This window comes from Balearica regulorum, chromosome 1 (genome assembly GCF_011004875.1).
Source record: "Balearica regulorum gibbericeps isolate bBalReg1 chromosome 1, bBalReg1.pri, whole genome shotgun sequence".
Taxonomy (NCBI): Eukaryota; Metazoa; Chordata; class Aves; order Gruiformes; family Gruidae; genus Balearica; species Balearica regulorum.
Genome location: NC_046184.1, coordinates 93,208,385 through 93,225,453, shown reverse-complemented (window position 1 = coordinate 93,225,453; position 17,069 = coordinate 93,208,385). Strand labels below are relative to the sequence as shown.

Here is a 17,069-nt window from a genome sequence, read left to right as displayed (position 1 = left end):
CCTTTTAAACTATTTAGAACTGTGACTTTCAGTTACAGTCTCCATCACATGGTCAGTAATAAGCTAATTTGTACTTTGCCCGTTGGTGGTCCTGAAAAGCCTGCAGCATGCAACGTTCTCCCCTTTGCCTCCCTTTATTCCCCTTGCAGAGGCACGTTCTGCGTGCTGTGGAACAGGTTCAATCTCACAGAACCTGACATGCAGCCCACTCTGTATGGCCTGCATGTCTTCCTTAGCCCATGGTGATTCTTCTGAGCCTCTGCAGCATAGAACACTCCCCCACCACCATGGACAGAAAACAGAACACACATATGCGGCCCAAATCTCTTTTCTCAACAACTCTTCATTGCTTATTTAACTGAATTTACACTAATCTCATTTGCTAGCCATTTTCTTGTGAGTATGTACCACTTCTCCCTAATAAAATGGCAAAGAATCAGTTATAAATCAATAGAAAATTGAACTGCAGATACAAATGAAACTTCAAATGTATTTCCAAATATCCTAAGTTTGAACATGGATTGAGATGCATACTCCAGAGTCATGTCTAAATTTATGACATGAATAAAAGTGCAACAAGTTTTACTTTTTCAAAAATGTTTCCCTTGCTAATGTTTGATTACCATGCTACTGGGCAAGCAACAGACAAACCATCTGATAGTTCAATTAAACAAAAAACTGGCTGACTTACATTGTTCTGCTAAGAGATCTCTACGAGCAGCCACACACATGCACACAACTCTGACCTGCAGCAGTTTATCATTTAGTTTATTCTACAAAATGAGATTGTATCAGATGATGTTTCAGAAACACACACAGTGATTTATATTTTTTTAATTGTTTACTACTTTCTGATATTGATCCTGAATTCCCATTTTACACCTGGATTCCTCACAATTTGGGTATTAATGTCATACACGAAACCCCTAGTTCTGTAGTATCCCACTCATCTACTGGAAGTCTTCACATTAGTTAGGACACAGGACTCATACACCACGCCTGCCTTCTTCCCTTATTAAAAGCAGCGATGTGCCATCATTAGAATAAAACTTATTTTTAGAAGTCTAGTAATTTTTCCTCATAACATCTATTCTATTAATTTACTAGGGATATTAATCAGATTTGAGGGAGAGGGTGAAATTGTTTTGGGAAGAGGATGGAAACTGAAAGGTAGGGGAGAGTGTCATTTAGAAATTGCAACAATTTTTTTTTGCTTCCCAGTTTTCTGTGATTATCTGATTTCTGAGACACTGAAAGATAATTTTAAGTGGGCCAATGTTTCTGAAATATCTTAACATATAATTTAGAAAACATCTTCAGCATACATTTTCTTTCTCCAAGCAACACATAACTCTTTAGTAACAGGTCTACCACCAAGGAGAAAGAAATATATAGACAACGGAGACTGGAAATATCAGCAGAAAGTAACTGAATAATTTTTTTAAAAAAATAATGCAAGTTAGTACTAGGAGAGGAAATAATCTGAAACATAAGGATTGAATACACAGGAAAACCTTGAAACAGTAATCCTGAAAGATTCAGAAGTGAAAATAAATACTGCATGTGGCTGGACAGTTCGTGGGAATAACTTAGCCCCTTTTAGTTCAGAATCAATCACTGAACAGACTTTCAGCATTCAAAATTATTTAAGTAACTTTTTAAGTGAGCATATTCCACTTTATGGACTGCATACAAATTTTTCATAGTCACAATGGCCTTAAGTATTTGCTGTTCAAAGCATGTGATCAGTTATTTAAAGTGTTCAATACTGATTCTCGCACTGTCTGGATAACTCCCAGTACAACACAGAAGTCTCTTAAAGTTGGCTGTACAAATGTTCCCATGTAAACAAACAGACTAGCTGAGATGCTTCTGCAAATAAAAATTTTATATGATAGGAAACTCTGCTCTTTGTTGATCCAAATTTTGACTTTTTATTTGTTTGCCTCTTCCTCTTTGCAATGCCCTTTTACATACTTCTGAAGGCTGTTAATGTTCCCCCCTGAATTTTCTCTTTCAACTGAACAACCCAAGCTCTCCTACATTTTCTTGTAGATAAGAAGTCACAGATCTCTGATCATTCTTCTCACTCTATTCTGAATTTTTTGCTATTAGTGCACATATTTTTAGAAGCAGGGTGCATGAAGCGGGCCCTTGTCAACACTGTGGAGAATATGAATATTTGCATATGTAGGAGGACACCTTTTTCCAGAAATTGTCGTGCTTTATAAGATCTGTGTGTTATGTGAACAAACAAGTGTGAACAGAGAGAAGGTGGTACCCCAAATATTCAGATGGTGACAGTCAGAATTGGTCTTTTTTCAGTTTAAAGAAATGAATTTTCTTTCTCTGAATATCCATAATTTATGTTTTTATGTTATTTAACCTTTGTCATTAAGCACCAACTGAATGACAATTAATGAATAATTGATCAAAAGGAATGCACTGAACCCATTTCACTATTGTGCACATATCAGTCAATGCCTGTTTCATTGGAAGTTGTTGAGCAAAAAATTCAAATGCTCCACCTAAAGAATAGCAGGGTGTTTAATACTTGGGGAGGTAAATTATGAGCTATAAGCCACCTCTCTAATGACTCACCCTTAAGCCATTCTGTATCAACCCAGTATAGGACAGTTACATATGTATATGCATACATAAAAATACACACACAGAGCCCCCAATGCTAAATCAAATCATTATATAGAAACAATACTCAAACTCTCATATTTGTTCTTATAAAAAAGTCACAGATTCTTTCCTCGTACATATTATAATTTATTCTCAATTGTCTTTAGGAATGTGGAAAATATTATGCTATGAAATGTTATTTGGGAGCATTGAGAAAGTTAAATGTTTATGTTCAGTAAACGCCCTTGATCCTCTTTCTGTAGCCAGCGTGCGCAGCACATATATTTTAAAATGACAGGTTTAAATATAACTGCATTCCCATTTTACTTACTAACCCATCTACAGATTGTGACTGGTTCCCAACTCTCATTTTGAACTAAATAAATTAATACATATGCTGGAAGTTACTCCACCAGTCAGTCACACTTGGGATATGCTGTTCCCTTTCCTAAAGATGCAAAGTTCAGTCAAACAAGGAAAAAAAAAATCTCTTGAGGACCCTCCTATTTCCTGCTTCTCAGAAGTCTGGAAAAAAATATGCTGAAGTAACATGAGCTCAGATTTGCACATGAGGATTTCTGTTTTGACTGACAAGAAATATTATATAGATATATTGATGGTAGCTTTTTTTGACAGAATTACTACAGAATAATATCATTAAATATTATACAGCTATTCTGACTGGATCAGTTTTACTTGCAGGGAATATATTGGTACTGCACACTGCCTCGCAAAGATTTGCCTGTTTACTAGTTTGTCAGGGGTTTTTTTTCATGTGAGAGGGCCATAAATTTGTGAGCAAAGTTTACAAATCATTTAGCAACTTCAGCATCTGGGCTAAGACCCATTGTAGGGACCTTATTTACCCCCACCCCTATCCCCCTAAAAAAAAAAAAAAAAAAGCACAAGGTGCTCTCTAAAAAGAAAAAAAATAATAAAAAGCAGCCATCTCTGAAGTACAGCCATATTTGAATCCTCAAGTTGTCATCTTGGAAAGCTGTGAACTTTCAAAAAAAGTTATGACAAAAATAATAGGACTAGCAAATTTCTGGAGGGCAATCTGACGTTGGCTGTCTTGTCTCTCTCTGTAGATTATTCCATAGTCAGAAGCTTTGATCTAGTTCACTTCTCCAGTTCTCATGAACTTCACTCTGAAATTTGCTGTTCCAGAATCATAAACTTGGCCTACAGAGACATGGTTGGAAAGGCTGATGGAAACTGGTCCTCATCACAATAAAGCCTTGAACTGAACACCATGAAAAAACAAAATAAAATCACTTTTTGCTAACTGTTACCACACAGTGGTGATTGCTGTTACTGTACTACTTCACCACCTGCAGTAGAGAGGGATGAAAAATTTAAATGTTTCTGCTGGACAGAGGAAATGAGTTTGAGGCAAGAACTGGAATAGAAAGAGTAGGACAAAAAAACTGTAGCAATGTTTAAAACAACCTTAAGCAAATTGTGCAAAACCTAAACTCCCTTTGAAAAAAAAAAAAGAAAGAAAAAAAGAAAAAAAAAAAGTGCATTACCTAGGCTTCAAGTTGTCTGGAACTTCATCCCAGCATCCCGGTTTAATTTCTTTTGTTTACCATAATTAAAGAAACACTAAAAAATTCCATTTGCTTCAGACAACCAGTCTGTAATTTCAGAATATATCCTAATTCTCCAGCATGGAAACAGTATGACAATGTCTGTATAGTCTTCCAGCAGTGTAGCTTATTTTCTGAGATGCAAATATCAGAACAGCTCAGCACATGACTACTCTGTAGTGATTTTCTTGCTTCCATAAGATTAAGCAAACAATACGAAAAGACTAAGCAAACAAACTAATATGAAAATGTTTTTAAAGAGAAATTATGGAGAAAACTGGCCAATGATTCCAAATCATTAACAAAGTACATGTGACAATGTCCTCCTCATCCAAAACCACACATCATAAAAGCCTGAGAAATACCTCATGGTATTTTGTCTGCCACCAGAAAAGTACGGAGAATCCTGTGAGAAAGCTGTGCCCATTGTTCCTGAATCAGATGGTATAACTAAGTATCTCTGACTTCAGCTGACTATCCAGACCAAAAACTGAACAAGGACTTACCCCCAGAATTTCTCCAAAATGTTAGGTAATTTTTACCAGGCAAAACTGTGATAAACAGTGGCACAGACACACGAATCCAGGATAACAAGTTTGTCAGCATTTTACACCAAATTCCTCTTCCCTGAATGGTTCTCTGTTCAGAGTTGCCTCACCTTTGCTGCATGGTAAGAATATGGAGATAGGAGTTGCCAAACAGCACCTTACTTGCCAAACAGTCTACTTCCTTCCATAGCCAACTGTGTGTGTGTCTCATAGTTCATTTCTAAAGATCTCTAGGAAGAATTGCTCCAGAATTGTTGCCGAGAAGCCTAATGGCGCTACACAGAGCTGATTCCATTCAGTTAGAAAAAAACAAAACTCAACACACAAAAACCAACCAAAAATTAACAAATAAAAAGCTTCTTTAATTCACATAAACTTCATTTGAGGTCTGTGGGACAAAATGATTTTGGCTTAGTGCTTATTCAAATGTTAACAGTAACATACAAACATTGAACTGTTTGAGAAAAAGTAACACTTGGACACTTTATCTAGTCCAACATAAATAGAAATAAATGCTTTAAGATATGAAGTGCCTTTGCATTTGGATGGAGCAAAAAGGCTTTCACATAACATGCTATGCTGAGAGTTGAAGCTTGGTGGTTCAGCCTGCCTTTTCTTGTTGCAACTGCATGAATGACAGACCCTAGCTAGAACAGTTCTCATACTTCTGTGAAATAAACAATCCTGAATTGAGCACTCACAAAAAGAAAACAATGTCAAGTTCTGTATTAATTTTTAAAATTTATAACACTGAGTTCTAACATGGAAATGGGACTATAAGCAGTTTGATAAACAGTCCATAAGTATTCTAGTGCAAGAAAGCCACATTGTTAGATTAGTGACTTACAGCATAAGTCTACACATCTCCCATAGGAAAATGTAGGTTTTGTACTAGATGCACTACTCTCCTCCTTCTGTGGCAGTGGAAGTGCACTGCTATTACAAAAATAAGACAGTTCTGGATGCTTCATCCCTCTGATACTAATATAATTGGTCTAAACTAAGAGAAGAATTCTCTGATTAATCACATGCAATATTCTTTTCTTTTACAAAAGCTCCTCTTAATATATAGACCAAAGGGGGATCAGAGATGAGGAAACCAGGAAAATCCTTTCTGCAGGTTGGTTGGTAGGTTGCCACTGAAGTCTCTCCAAGAGACAAACACAATTGAGTGCACGCTCAGCAAGTTTGTCAACAACACCAATCTGTGTGGTGCAGTCGACACGTTGGAGGGAAGGGATGCCATCCAGAGGGACCTTGACAGGCTTGAGAGGTGGGCCTGTGTGATCCGCATGAACTTCAACAGGGCCAAGGGCAAGGTCCTGCACGTGGGTCAGCGCAATCCCAAGCACAAATACAGGCTGGGCGAGGAATGGATTGAGAGCAGCCCTGAGGAGAAGGACTCGGGGGTGTTGGTGGACAAGAAGCTCAACGTGAGCCAGCAAGGTGCGCCAGCAGCCCAGAAAGCCAACCGTGTCCTGGGCTGCATCAAAACCAGCATGACCAGCAGGTGGAGGGAGGTGATTCTGCCCCTCTACTCCACCCTCCTAAGACCCCATCTGGAGTACTGTGTCCAGCTCTGGGACCCTCAACATAAGACATGGAGCTGTTGGAGCGAGTCCAGGGGAGGGACACAAAGACGATTAGAGGGCACCTCTCCTATGAGGACAGGCTGAGAGAGTTGGGATTGTTCAGCCTGGAGAAGAGAAGGCTCCAGGGAGACCTTATAGCAGCCTTCCAGTACCTGAAGGGGCCTACAGGAAAGCTGGAGAGGGACTGTTTACAAGGGCATGTAGTGGCAGGACAAGGGGTGTAATGGCCTTAAGCTGAAAGAGGGTAGATTCAGATATTAGGAAGAAATTCTTTACTGTGAGGGTGGTGAGGCACTGGAACAGGTTGCCCAGAGAAGTTGTGGAGGCCCCATCCCTGGAAGTATTCAAGGCCAGGTTGGACGGGGCTTTGGGCAACCCGGTCTAGTAGAGGGTGTCCCTGCCCATGGCAGGGGGGTTAGAAATAGGTGGGCTTTAAGGTCCCTTCTAACCCAAAACATTCCATGATTCTATGATCTTAAATGCAAAAGGTCTTGGTTAAGTAAGTGGTGAACTTACGCTCTTGTCATTGGTTTGTCTAGCATTACTGAATGCATTGTGGTGCATTAATGAAAACTACCTAAAGTTCTGGATACAATTTAAAAAAAAAAAAAAAGTCAACATTGATCTAACTCTTCCAGTTTTAACACGAGCAGGAGGACACTGTAATAATATGTCCATTACACATAATGAGATGAATTAATAAAACCAAAGAAATTCTTATAAACTTCAAAGAGTTGTCTTAACTGAATATCTACAGTTAGGAAAACTTTGTTCAGAATATAATACACAGAAATGATAATTTCCTATTAATTCTTTCAAGGTAATGTTTTGAACGTTCACAAGAAAAGAGTTTTTTCCAGATGAAACACCATGGAAAATAAAGATCAAATTATCAATTTGGGAACACATGCAGAAATGCTGAAGTGTCATGAAGCACTTATTTTGTATTCCTTTTCTCCTCCTGGTGAACATGGTGGCAAGCACATTTTTTACTCAATAATAAACCAATAGTTTGAAAAAGCTTAACACCACTAAAATTTACTTAAGTGTTAGATCTGTTCACCAGCAATGTCAGTAAAACTTTTCATCCATACCAGAACTTCTTTTGATCTAGCTGCTGCCTGGTAGTAATAATTTCAGTGGTTTTCCACAAAAGATCAGAGACACAAACTGGACAGAGCACTCAAATGTTGTCTTAATCATCATGCTAATGCAAACTCAGAGGACTTGTTTCCAGAGCTGACTGCTCTTTTAGAAGTTCATTAAAGTACTTCACTAAAAAAATAAACAAAAAAACCCCACAATGTAGTCAATGGTACTGCGTATAAGAACTGTGGTAGTTCTTAACTTTCTTGAACTTAGCCTATGGTTCCTGGGAACAAGTTAGCATGGTTTAATGTCTACACTAGAAGAGAGTAATGGAAACATTGAACTGTGAATCACAATCAATAAAAGAAAGACTGATTACAACTTAATATATAATAAAAATAATGGACTCAATGAAACACTGGCAAACAGCATTGTGCTGACAGGCCTTCTTTGCTAAACACTCCATAGGCCATGCTCTGATCTATTATAGCAAAGTAAGAAGATGGAAAAAGACAGGAAGATTGAAATGCAACTCCACTGAAATCTATGTGAGCATTGCCAATCATGTCTGTGCTCACACTCCTATTTTGCCACGGTACAACTGAGAGCAGAAACTGGCCTGCTTCCTTTCACTGTATTCTCAGGTGTTAGGACAAATAATATCCTGTCTCCCCCAACACTAAAATTTGATGCAATTTGAAGAAAGTGTGGGTTGTTACTGCAAGATGTGTTTTAGGTGTTCTCTGCAAAGTTTCCACATGTCCATTTCCAGAACACTTTATGCCCATTTTGACTTTCAAAAAAAAATCTCAGTCATTAGACTTTAAAAATAATTTTGCCAATGACCAAATATGCAATAAAACTACTTTTTCCCCAGTCCTGAAGAAAAAAATTATTATGATGTTTGGAATCAAATTCCTATGGTGTAGTGATTTTCTCATAATACTAGGCGGTTTGAACATTAAGATAAATAATTTAATTCTGTCTCTGTATGGCTTTTTTGTGCAGAAGGGGAAAGAATTTATTAATGATGTAAGTAAAGTAGCAAAAAATGTGTATTATTTCAAACCTGATTAATTGTGTGGTTACAAAGTGAGCATTATCTGTGAAATAAGGCATAAGACCTGTGTGGTAGAGATGGATTATAAAACATGAACATTTTTATTCAAATTCTGTTTCACTCCCTTTTTAACTTCAGTGTCACTGGGCCAAGTATTTCCTTTGATCAGGAATGTATTTTCCCAAGGATGCTATATTTCATTTGAAACAGAACACAAATTATCTTTCTAAAATAAAAAACACAATACAATCTTTTGGCAGCGAGATTTAAAAGAATATGTATTACAGCCAAAATATGTGCCACTTGGCGTCATTAAATAAACTTTCAGGAAACTTAGTTAAAAGAAAAATACTCAAAATGCACACACAGAATGCATAATACTGCCACCAAGCACATTCTGGTGGAACTGAAGTAATTTAATCCTCAATCACATGTTAAAAGTTAAGACTTCCATGTGTGATCTTGGTTATTTTTCAGAAATGCACAAACACTATATTTGAATACAAGGACACTTTATCAACTTTGATCGTCCCCTGGGCCAATATCTCAATCTCTCAAGTGCGGATGAACTGAAACCCAGCTAATCAGAACTCTTGTACAATATCACATGACTGAAAATTTACTGAATATTTTTGTACAATAACATAGGACCACAGTATAATTAGGAACCTGAGAAGATCTCTAATTGAATCAATTACCTGCTTGAAGGAGGGTCAAGGTCAGACCAAGCTGCTCAGGGCTTTATCCACTCGGTTCTTGAAAGACTCAAAGGATGGAGCCTGCATAGCCTCACCAGACAACCAGCTCCCCTGCCTGATTGTTCTTTCAAGGAAAAAGTTTTTCCTTATATCCAGACACAACCTCCTTTCTTTCAACATAGGCTTGTTGTTTGTTGTCCTCCCACCACTGTGAAGAGCCCAGCTCCACCTTCTTAATAACCTCCTCATCGGTATTGAAGGCTGCTGTTTGTTAGGTTCCCCCAAACCAATTGTTGTCCAAGCTGAACAAGCCATGTCCCTGCAGTCTCCCCTCAAGTGCAAGTGCTGCAGACCTGAAGACAATCTTGGTGGCCCTTCACTGAACTCACTCCAGTTTACTGATATCTTTCTTGCACTGGGGAGCTCAACGCTGGACATAGTCTTCTAAATATGGCCTCATAAAGTGCTGAGTAGAGAGGGATAACTCTCCTCGAGCTACTGGTTGTGCTCTTATTGTTACAGTCCACGATACTGTTCTCCTTCTTTGCTGCCACAGCCTGCTACTGGCTCACGTTCAGTTTGCCATCTATCGAGACCCTCCCATTGTTTTTATCAGAACTGCTTCCCCATTCATTGAGTTCCCAGCCTTTATATGTTCAATTTGGCTTATGCTGTATCTTCTAGAAAAAAAGCCAGTCTTTTACTTAACACTGCCAAGAGTTGCTCTGTTAAAAAAAAAAAAAAAGTATGTATCTTTTTTCTGTTTTGATATGGTAAGCATCAACATCAGCTAGTGAATCCCAGCAGAAGTTCCAGAGCTGACACACAGATATAGGAATTCAGTAAATATAAGAAATAAATGATGCAATCATAGGCTGGATTGATTGATCTAACACTAGCAGCTTTATACTGTGTTTCCTTTTCACTGGTGGACATGACACTAAACAGTATCAGCACAGCCAAGACACACACAAACTGGCATTAGTTATGGCTACAGTATGTTCTGTATCAATTCTTCTCAGGGTTAGTTGTTTGACGGTTTTTGGTTTGGTTTTAGGGTTTTTTTCCCTCCTCAATTCTGCCTCTATGAGGTTATGCACTAGAGAATGAACGTCGTCATACAGGAGGAAACACTGTTTGAGGTGGGCGTGTATCTTTTAAGTGTGGTCCGTCTGCATGCACATTCAGGCCTTGGTGTATGCTTATCTACAGTGGAAGATCTGTATTTTCAAAATGTATCCTGATTTCGTATCCTACATTGGATTGACCCACAGTGGTTTTGTAGCCAGACCATCTGACTGGCCCTAATCTACGGACGCAAATCTGAAAGGCAGTATCAGACAGATTCTTGGTATCATGCAGAGAAAACAAATTTAATTGAGCTGGCACTTTGAAAACTGTTTGTGAATATTTACTGCAAAAAAAACCCAACGATGCTCTGTAAAAACTTCAACACTCGCATTTAATTCTTTAAAAGGTAAATTTGCTGGAGAGACTTTGGATAAAACTTACAATGATAGGAAGCATGACAGAAGACAGAATGTTGCCTCAAACCATAGGTTAATAAAATATACTACTGGTCAAATGCAGAAATTGTTCATGTATTTGGTCCTACAGTAAAATAAGATGACAAGAAGAATATATTTACATGAGGGTTGTGTAGGTTAACAGAAATTTACCTGTAGGCTGTTCAGAATATTTTTCTATCACTCTGAAATGTCTTTCTCTTTAATTATGGCATTTTAAAAATTATAGCTGAAATTTGCAAGAGTTAACTTTTATTTCATGAGGTTACTATTACCTCTATTATCCCACTTTACATTAGGAGCTCTCCCTCTAATTGTGTCTGGTTTGTGTTTAAAGAAATGTTGACACCTTGATCTTGCTAGCTAATCCTCTGCCATCACCATGCTATCTAACTGGGGACCCTCCTCCTTCGATAATACAGCCAAACAGCAAGTAAACGCCTATCTGAGCTGTTGCTGTGATACTACATAAACTGTCATTTATTCACAAAGGTTCAACCTCCCAATTTATTCAGGGTGATTCTGTATCCACCACCAACACATTCAGCCATATTATTTTAGCTCAGTTACATTCAGGGCAAACTGGGGGTAATCACTTAATTCCTTTACAGAACAAATGCAGGAATTTTGGCTTATCTCCTTTTAAAAGATCTAGAGTGAAATGTCTGGCATTTGTACAGCTCTAGTTTCAATCTGTGTTTTAAAGATGATGACACCTCTGTTAATATTTTTTCTTTGCTATACACTTTCTATGCTGGAACAAATTTAATTTAATAGAAGACTCACTGAAGACCAAATGTGCATAGCTCCCAAAAGCATAGTAAAATGATCTATCCAAGCCTAAGGTATGTTCATGAAGTTTATTCCCTTCTAACAGTTCTGTTCTGCACTACAGATGTAGCCCTACCACCAAGCAAAGCAAATACCTGATATGGATTTTGGAAAGTACAGTCTGCCCCAAGGAATTCTTGGAAGCTCATGGCAAACCAATCTGGACATTTTGGGGCAAGAATGGAGCAAGAGGGCTAGAGCACTGAAGTGTCTCTTGAAATAATCACTTCATTTTTAAAAGAGATGGAAACTGGAAGGTTGGACATCGGTCCTAGTCACAGGAACATGACAACCCTTCCTGTCATGTGTCCACACTGAATTTACTGTCCAGCCTGGCAATGTGCCCTGAAATCCAGTCAATCATGTAATGACCTAAATCAAATTTCCCACAGATATTTTGGTAAAGTTTTCATCTACTAAAAATCTCATTAGGGAAGATAAGCGATGCATTAACTAGAAAATCACGTCTGTGCCTACTGTTCTAGTCTCATCAGGTAATCTTCCACACAATGGCATCATGGTGGTGCTTTAATAATCATTAATATAGGTCTAATACTTTCTATCTATTTTATGTGTTGGTAGGTTTATTTAACACTTGTAAAGTGCTTTAAGATTCCCCAAAGGAAAGAACTAAAGAAAAACCTTCTTTAATGAGTCTAGAAGTATAAAAAGTTAAGGCTGCCCATCAGTCTGCAATATAGTAGGACAGATGATCAGTGTGCACAATAAATGGAGTATGGAGGAGTTACACTGAGCTGGCCTGAGTATTGACTCACTTCTAAGAAGTGGCACTTAGCACCTGAAATTTAGGGTCAAGAGCTAAAAAAATAATAATAAAAAAATCAACATATAGCTAGTACTCTTTAAACTTTTGCTCCCAAGAAAAAGAGTTTGATCTTTAGAAGGTAGTGAGTTTACAGAAGTATTCACTGATTTTTAAAGGGACCTACAGAAAGCTCAGCAATTTTGAAACAGTAAGAGCAGTTTAATTATCAGATAAGAACATGGGTACCTACTTACTCTCTAATTTCTGAAAATCTTGACCTAGATTTTTCTAAGTACAAAACCATCTGATTGTTTAGATGTTAGCTGAGTAGAATGTCAGTTTATGTACATCATTTAATCAATCGAACCATTACAAGGTACCATAACTGAACTAATTACATAAACTTATTGCAATAACCTGTACCCTTGCTTTCCCTGTTCCCCAGTTACCATTACTTCATGTAGTCTTCCTAAAAGCACACTGTGATCTCTTCAGAGCAGAAACTGATTTCTTAATGAGAACTGTAAAAATACATTGAGTGCTGCAGAAATAACAAAATAATGACTATTTTCCCAATTAGTTGCAATAATGTAGAAATTTCCCTATTCAACAGCAACCTGACAGCTGTAAGAAATATTAGCAATTTAACCAGTCCTTTTCAGCTTGACAGTACTAAATCTCAGAGAGGGCTACATCACCAAGGTTATGCAGCTACTTCTGCTACATTACACTGACATCCAAGTTGATGGGTGCTTGATTTGTAAGCCTTTTTCTAAAAAGACAAAACCAAATAAAGTTGCATGCAACTAAACATGTTCTGATCAACTCAGTACTTTTTTTTTTAAAAAAACAAACCACTCATTATAGTCAAGAGAAAAGGAGAAGAGAGAAAAGGAGAAGAAATAAAAGGAAGTGAATGTTACTGAGTCCATCTTAAGACTTAATAAGCATTCCCAACATAAATATCTTAGCACTTGAGGCATATATATATATAGAATATATATTCAGATTTAAATATACAGACACAAGAGTCTAACAATGAGAGCAAATTCAGGATATTGATGGAAGTTCCTAGGTTCTAAGCATCTCATACCTCCTTATCCAGTGAACAGTTTGGGCCTTTAGTGCAAGAAGCAGTATATATCATATCTCATCTTCATCACCTTCACTACAAACTTGCTTATCTCAACTCTGTAAACTCAGGTTCTCATTCAGGATCAGGAGGCACCTCTAGCCTCTCCCTTGATTTCACACCACCGTCCTCCCCCTCCTGTGCTACCTTTCTGGCTTTCTCCACTCACTAATCAGGTTTTACTCATGTACTATGGTAAATAATACAGGCCCAGATGCCTCATGCAGGGACATGTGCAAATACAGAATTAGTGTACTCCAGATGGGTACAATTGCCTCTCCCACCTCCAGGAGCCAGTGTCTGGACACTGTGCCATCCACTCTCCTCTGCCCTGACAGCAATGAATGAGTTAAAATGAACAATGAATAATTTTACACAGAAACCACCAAGAATGTGTATTCCTACTGGTTTGTCTTTTTGGCTATATTTGCCTTTTGAGAATACCAGTTCGGGAAATTGTTTAGAACTCAGACTCAGGGAACAATAAAATTGCTCTAAACTAAACTGCTAGAAAGTCAGTGTGTAGATGGAACATGTTACAGCTGCGTCAAGGAAAAGCTGGGTAGCTCAGCACAGCAGAAACTTAGGATGATTCCGGAGCTGAGATCTAGTAGGCATTTGGAATATAAAGGAAGTTCAATCCCTCAGTAAACACCCAACTTCAAGGATCAAGGGACTGCTGCTTCATAGCTATCCCTTCTTAGAATGGGAAACACCAGCCTTTCTGGTAACTGCTTTGCATTATCATGTCACTGCTGTAAAAATCCTTCCAAACAACAAAGTGAGACCTAGTAGCATTATAACTGTAACTGGAATAATTCAGAGATTCAGATTCAGAGAAACAAATAAGCAGAAAATCTTTAGTTAACTAAATATTTAAAGAAAAAACAACAACAAACAAACCCAACACTATTTCTCCTGTAAATGCCATCCTGTTTGCTTTTTCTCCCTCTCTGTGTCCCCAAAGAGCAAAACCTACTGTATAGTGCCTTCTGAAGGCTGTCTGCCTGCGATCCTCACTGCCCACCTACCGTAGGGAGCAGCTCCTCCCACCTGCACATAAAAGCCAAGTGCATGCTACCAGCAGCAGATCAGAGCACTTTCTCAGTCCTCCACTGTTTTGAGCCAGTGATCTTCTCTCCTTGGATCTTGTATGCTCAAGGTAAGATTACTGCTACTTCAGGTTTCTGTTCTAATCAGTTATTGTGAGGAAGTCTTAATGTGAACTCTAGCACTGCCTTACTGGGTGGTGTTGGCTTCCTCCCCCCTCCTTTTTTTTTTTTTTTTTTTAGATGTAGTGTCATCTGACATTTAAGTTAGTAACAGTCTGTTGTTTTAGCAATGAAATAAAAACAGATCTTGCTTTCTGGGAAACACTGTGTGGCTGGGAAAAGGTCTTCTCTCCCTTTCTGATTGATTTTGAAGAAATTAGTATACCCAGACCAATTCTAACAATTTATTATCCCTCTTAGTAGTCTCCATCTTGGTCCAGTCAAAGTTATAAGAAAACTCTACACTCTAAAGCTTCCTTAAATTCTGTTTGAGGAAAAAAAAATGCTTAGTGCTAATTTAAGGAAGGAATTGGGGTTTTATTACTGGTTTTTTTTACTAGCCAGACTGAGCCAATCTTGGGACTGAAGTGCATCTTCACAGGTTTCACTGCCTTTAAAAAAAGTGTGATGGAACTTAAGCCCTCACAGAAGCACAGTAATAAGGCTGATGGAATTCACTATCTGGTACCAAATATGCTTAAAGTAGACATTTCATAAGCAAAGTTCTGTTTCTAGGAACAACAGACGTTGTGTCTCTATGAAATTTCTAGATCAGCTTGAATTATATTTTATCTACAGTTTGCCTACATAGGCATTTCTGTTGCTAGAGAAAGGAATAGTTAAGCACCTCAGAGACAGCTACTGAACAGTTGAAACATTAAAAAGTACATGGTTTCAAAACTATATTTGCACTCCCCTCTATTCATCTATCCATCCTCACAGAGATGAATCTATTAGTGACTAGTACCAGTTTCTCATGTTGTGTGAGTCAGTGCACTTTTAACACACGGTCACCTGTTTAAAGAAATTCCATCACAGAAATCCTAATCCTAGAATGCCTCTCTCCAATGCTCAGAGGAGGGAAAGCATAAACTACGAAAAGCAAGCAGTGAACGCTGTCTGTAAATTGTGTGTTTGTACTCTATGTAATACATTCTGCAGTTAAAGAGTGGTATTTTCTTCTCGATAGCCAAACAATTCTCTAAATTTACTCTTTTTCGTTCTTTCCCCAAATAAAGAGTCTTTTTCTTAAAAAGAATTATGTCCACATATAGCTGTACTCATATTAGCTGCAACATTTTAAGCTATAGCACTGTATAACAACAGCAGAACTGCTCGAAGTGCCCTTTTCTGCATACTGTATCCAAGATTTTTTTCTGTATTCTACATGTTATCTATTGTAACTAATGGGGAAAAGAAAACACTGCCTTCAGCTATTTGCCTGGAAGATTACATAAGTATCTTTAAAAAAACCAACAAAAACCCAAAACAAAACCCCGCAAAAACCTAATGGAACTATTCAAAAATGAAGCCCAGGCTTACAGTAAAAACTATTTTTGCATCCAGGTAATCCATACAAATTGCTCATAGAAAACAGGAATAGAGCCCAATGTTTTTCCTCATAACTGGCATTCTATCTCTGAGCTACAAAATTTTATCCATTAGTTAACATCTGATTTTTATAGCAAACCTCCCTCTCCAAAAACACCCCTCTTGTGAAACACAGATATGTGATTTTAAGTGTAATGCATACAGAATTTAGGTCTGCAATCTGGCAGTAAAGCCTCATTGTTCACACAGAATTTTACTCTACCAGATAAATCAAAATTTCTAACAGAGCAATTTTCAAGGAAAACAAAAATTTTAAAAAATGCATTTGCCACAGGAAATGTGTATGTAGCAAAATACCTTTTATTAAAGCCTGCTGTGAAATGTAATGTTTTGGCACTTGAAAAATGGATTGCAGGACATATTAAGAAAACTCTGTTCAAAGGAATGCGTCTAATTTAGATTAGAATCTCCTCTGAGCAATTTCTCTCTTAGGCTGAGTAGATAATTCAGCTTAGCATCACTTTGCAGCAGGGGATGAAGGGAAACTGCACCCAGCAGGTCTCCAAGATAACTTAGATGTCTAGGAATGGATTTATTGACTTCTGTGCTGATCTGAAACTCCCTTTTATAAGATCAAAGCATACTGATATTAAGATAAAAATACTATCATTTTAAAATAGTGCTACAACGACAATAAAAAAAAAGAAGGTGAATCAGTGGGAACAAGGAATTCAGATTTTCTGAATAATGACCATAACATTTTAAAATAACAAAATAAAGGTAAGGAGACTATATTAATTTTTCAGCCACAGAACAGTTAAGTGTTGAGCAGGCATACTCAGTCATTTCTCCTGGCAGTTGCACTTAGGTTTTTTAGGTTTTCATTTAGGGTACTAATACCCACTTAAGCCGCTAGTATAACTCCCACTGCTGTCAAAAGTGTTAGACTGGATACCTAGAAACACAGGATAAATGTATCACTGCCTGCTTATCTATGCATA

At 37.7% G+C, this 17,069-nt stretch overlaps 1 protein-coding gene and 1 long non-coding RNA gene across 5 annotated transcripts in view; one reads left to right on the top strand and one right to left on the bottom strand.

Annotated features, from left to right (window-relative positions):
- LOC142603881 (uncharacterized) overlaps window positions 1-17,069 on the bottom strand; it is a 142,150-nt gene that overhangs the window by 121,037 nt on the left and 4,044 nt on the right. The window lies entirely within an intron of this gene.
- COL8A1 (collagen type VIII alpha 1 chain) overlaps window positions 14,490-17,069 on the top strand; it is a 96,655-nt gene continuing 94,075 nt past the window's right edge. For all 4 annotated transcript variants that reach the window (XM_075766416.1, XM_075766407.1, XM_075766437.1 and 1 more), the window contains exon 1: window positions 14,490-14,627. The gene's annotated coding sequence lies outside the window, so the exon portion shown is untranslated. The remainder of the gene's footprint in view (window positions 14,628-17,069) is intronic.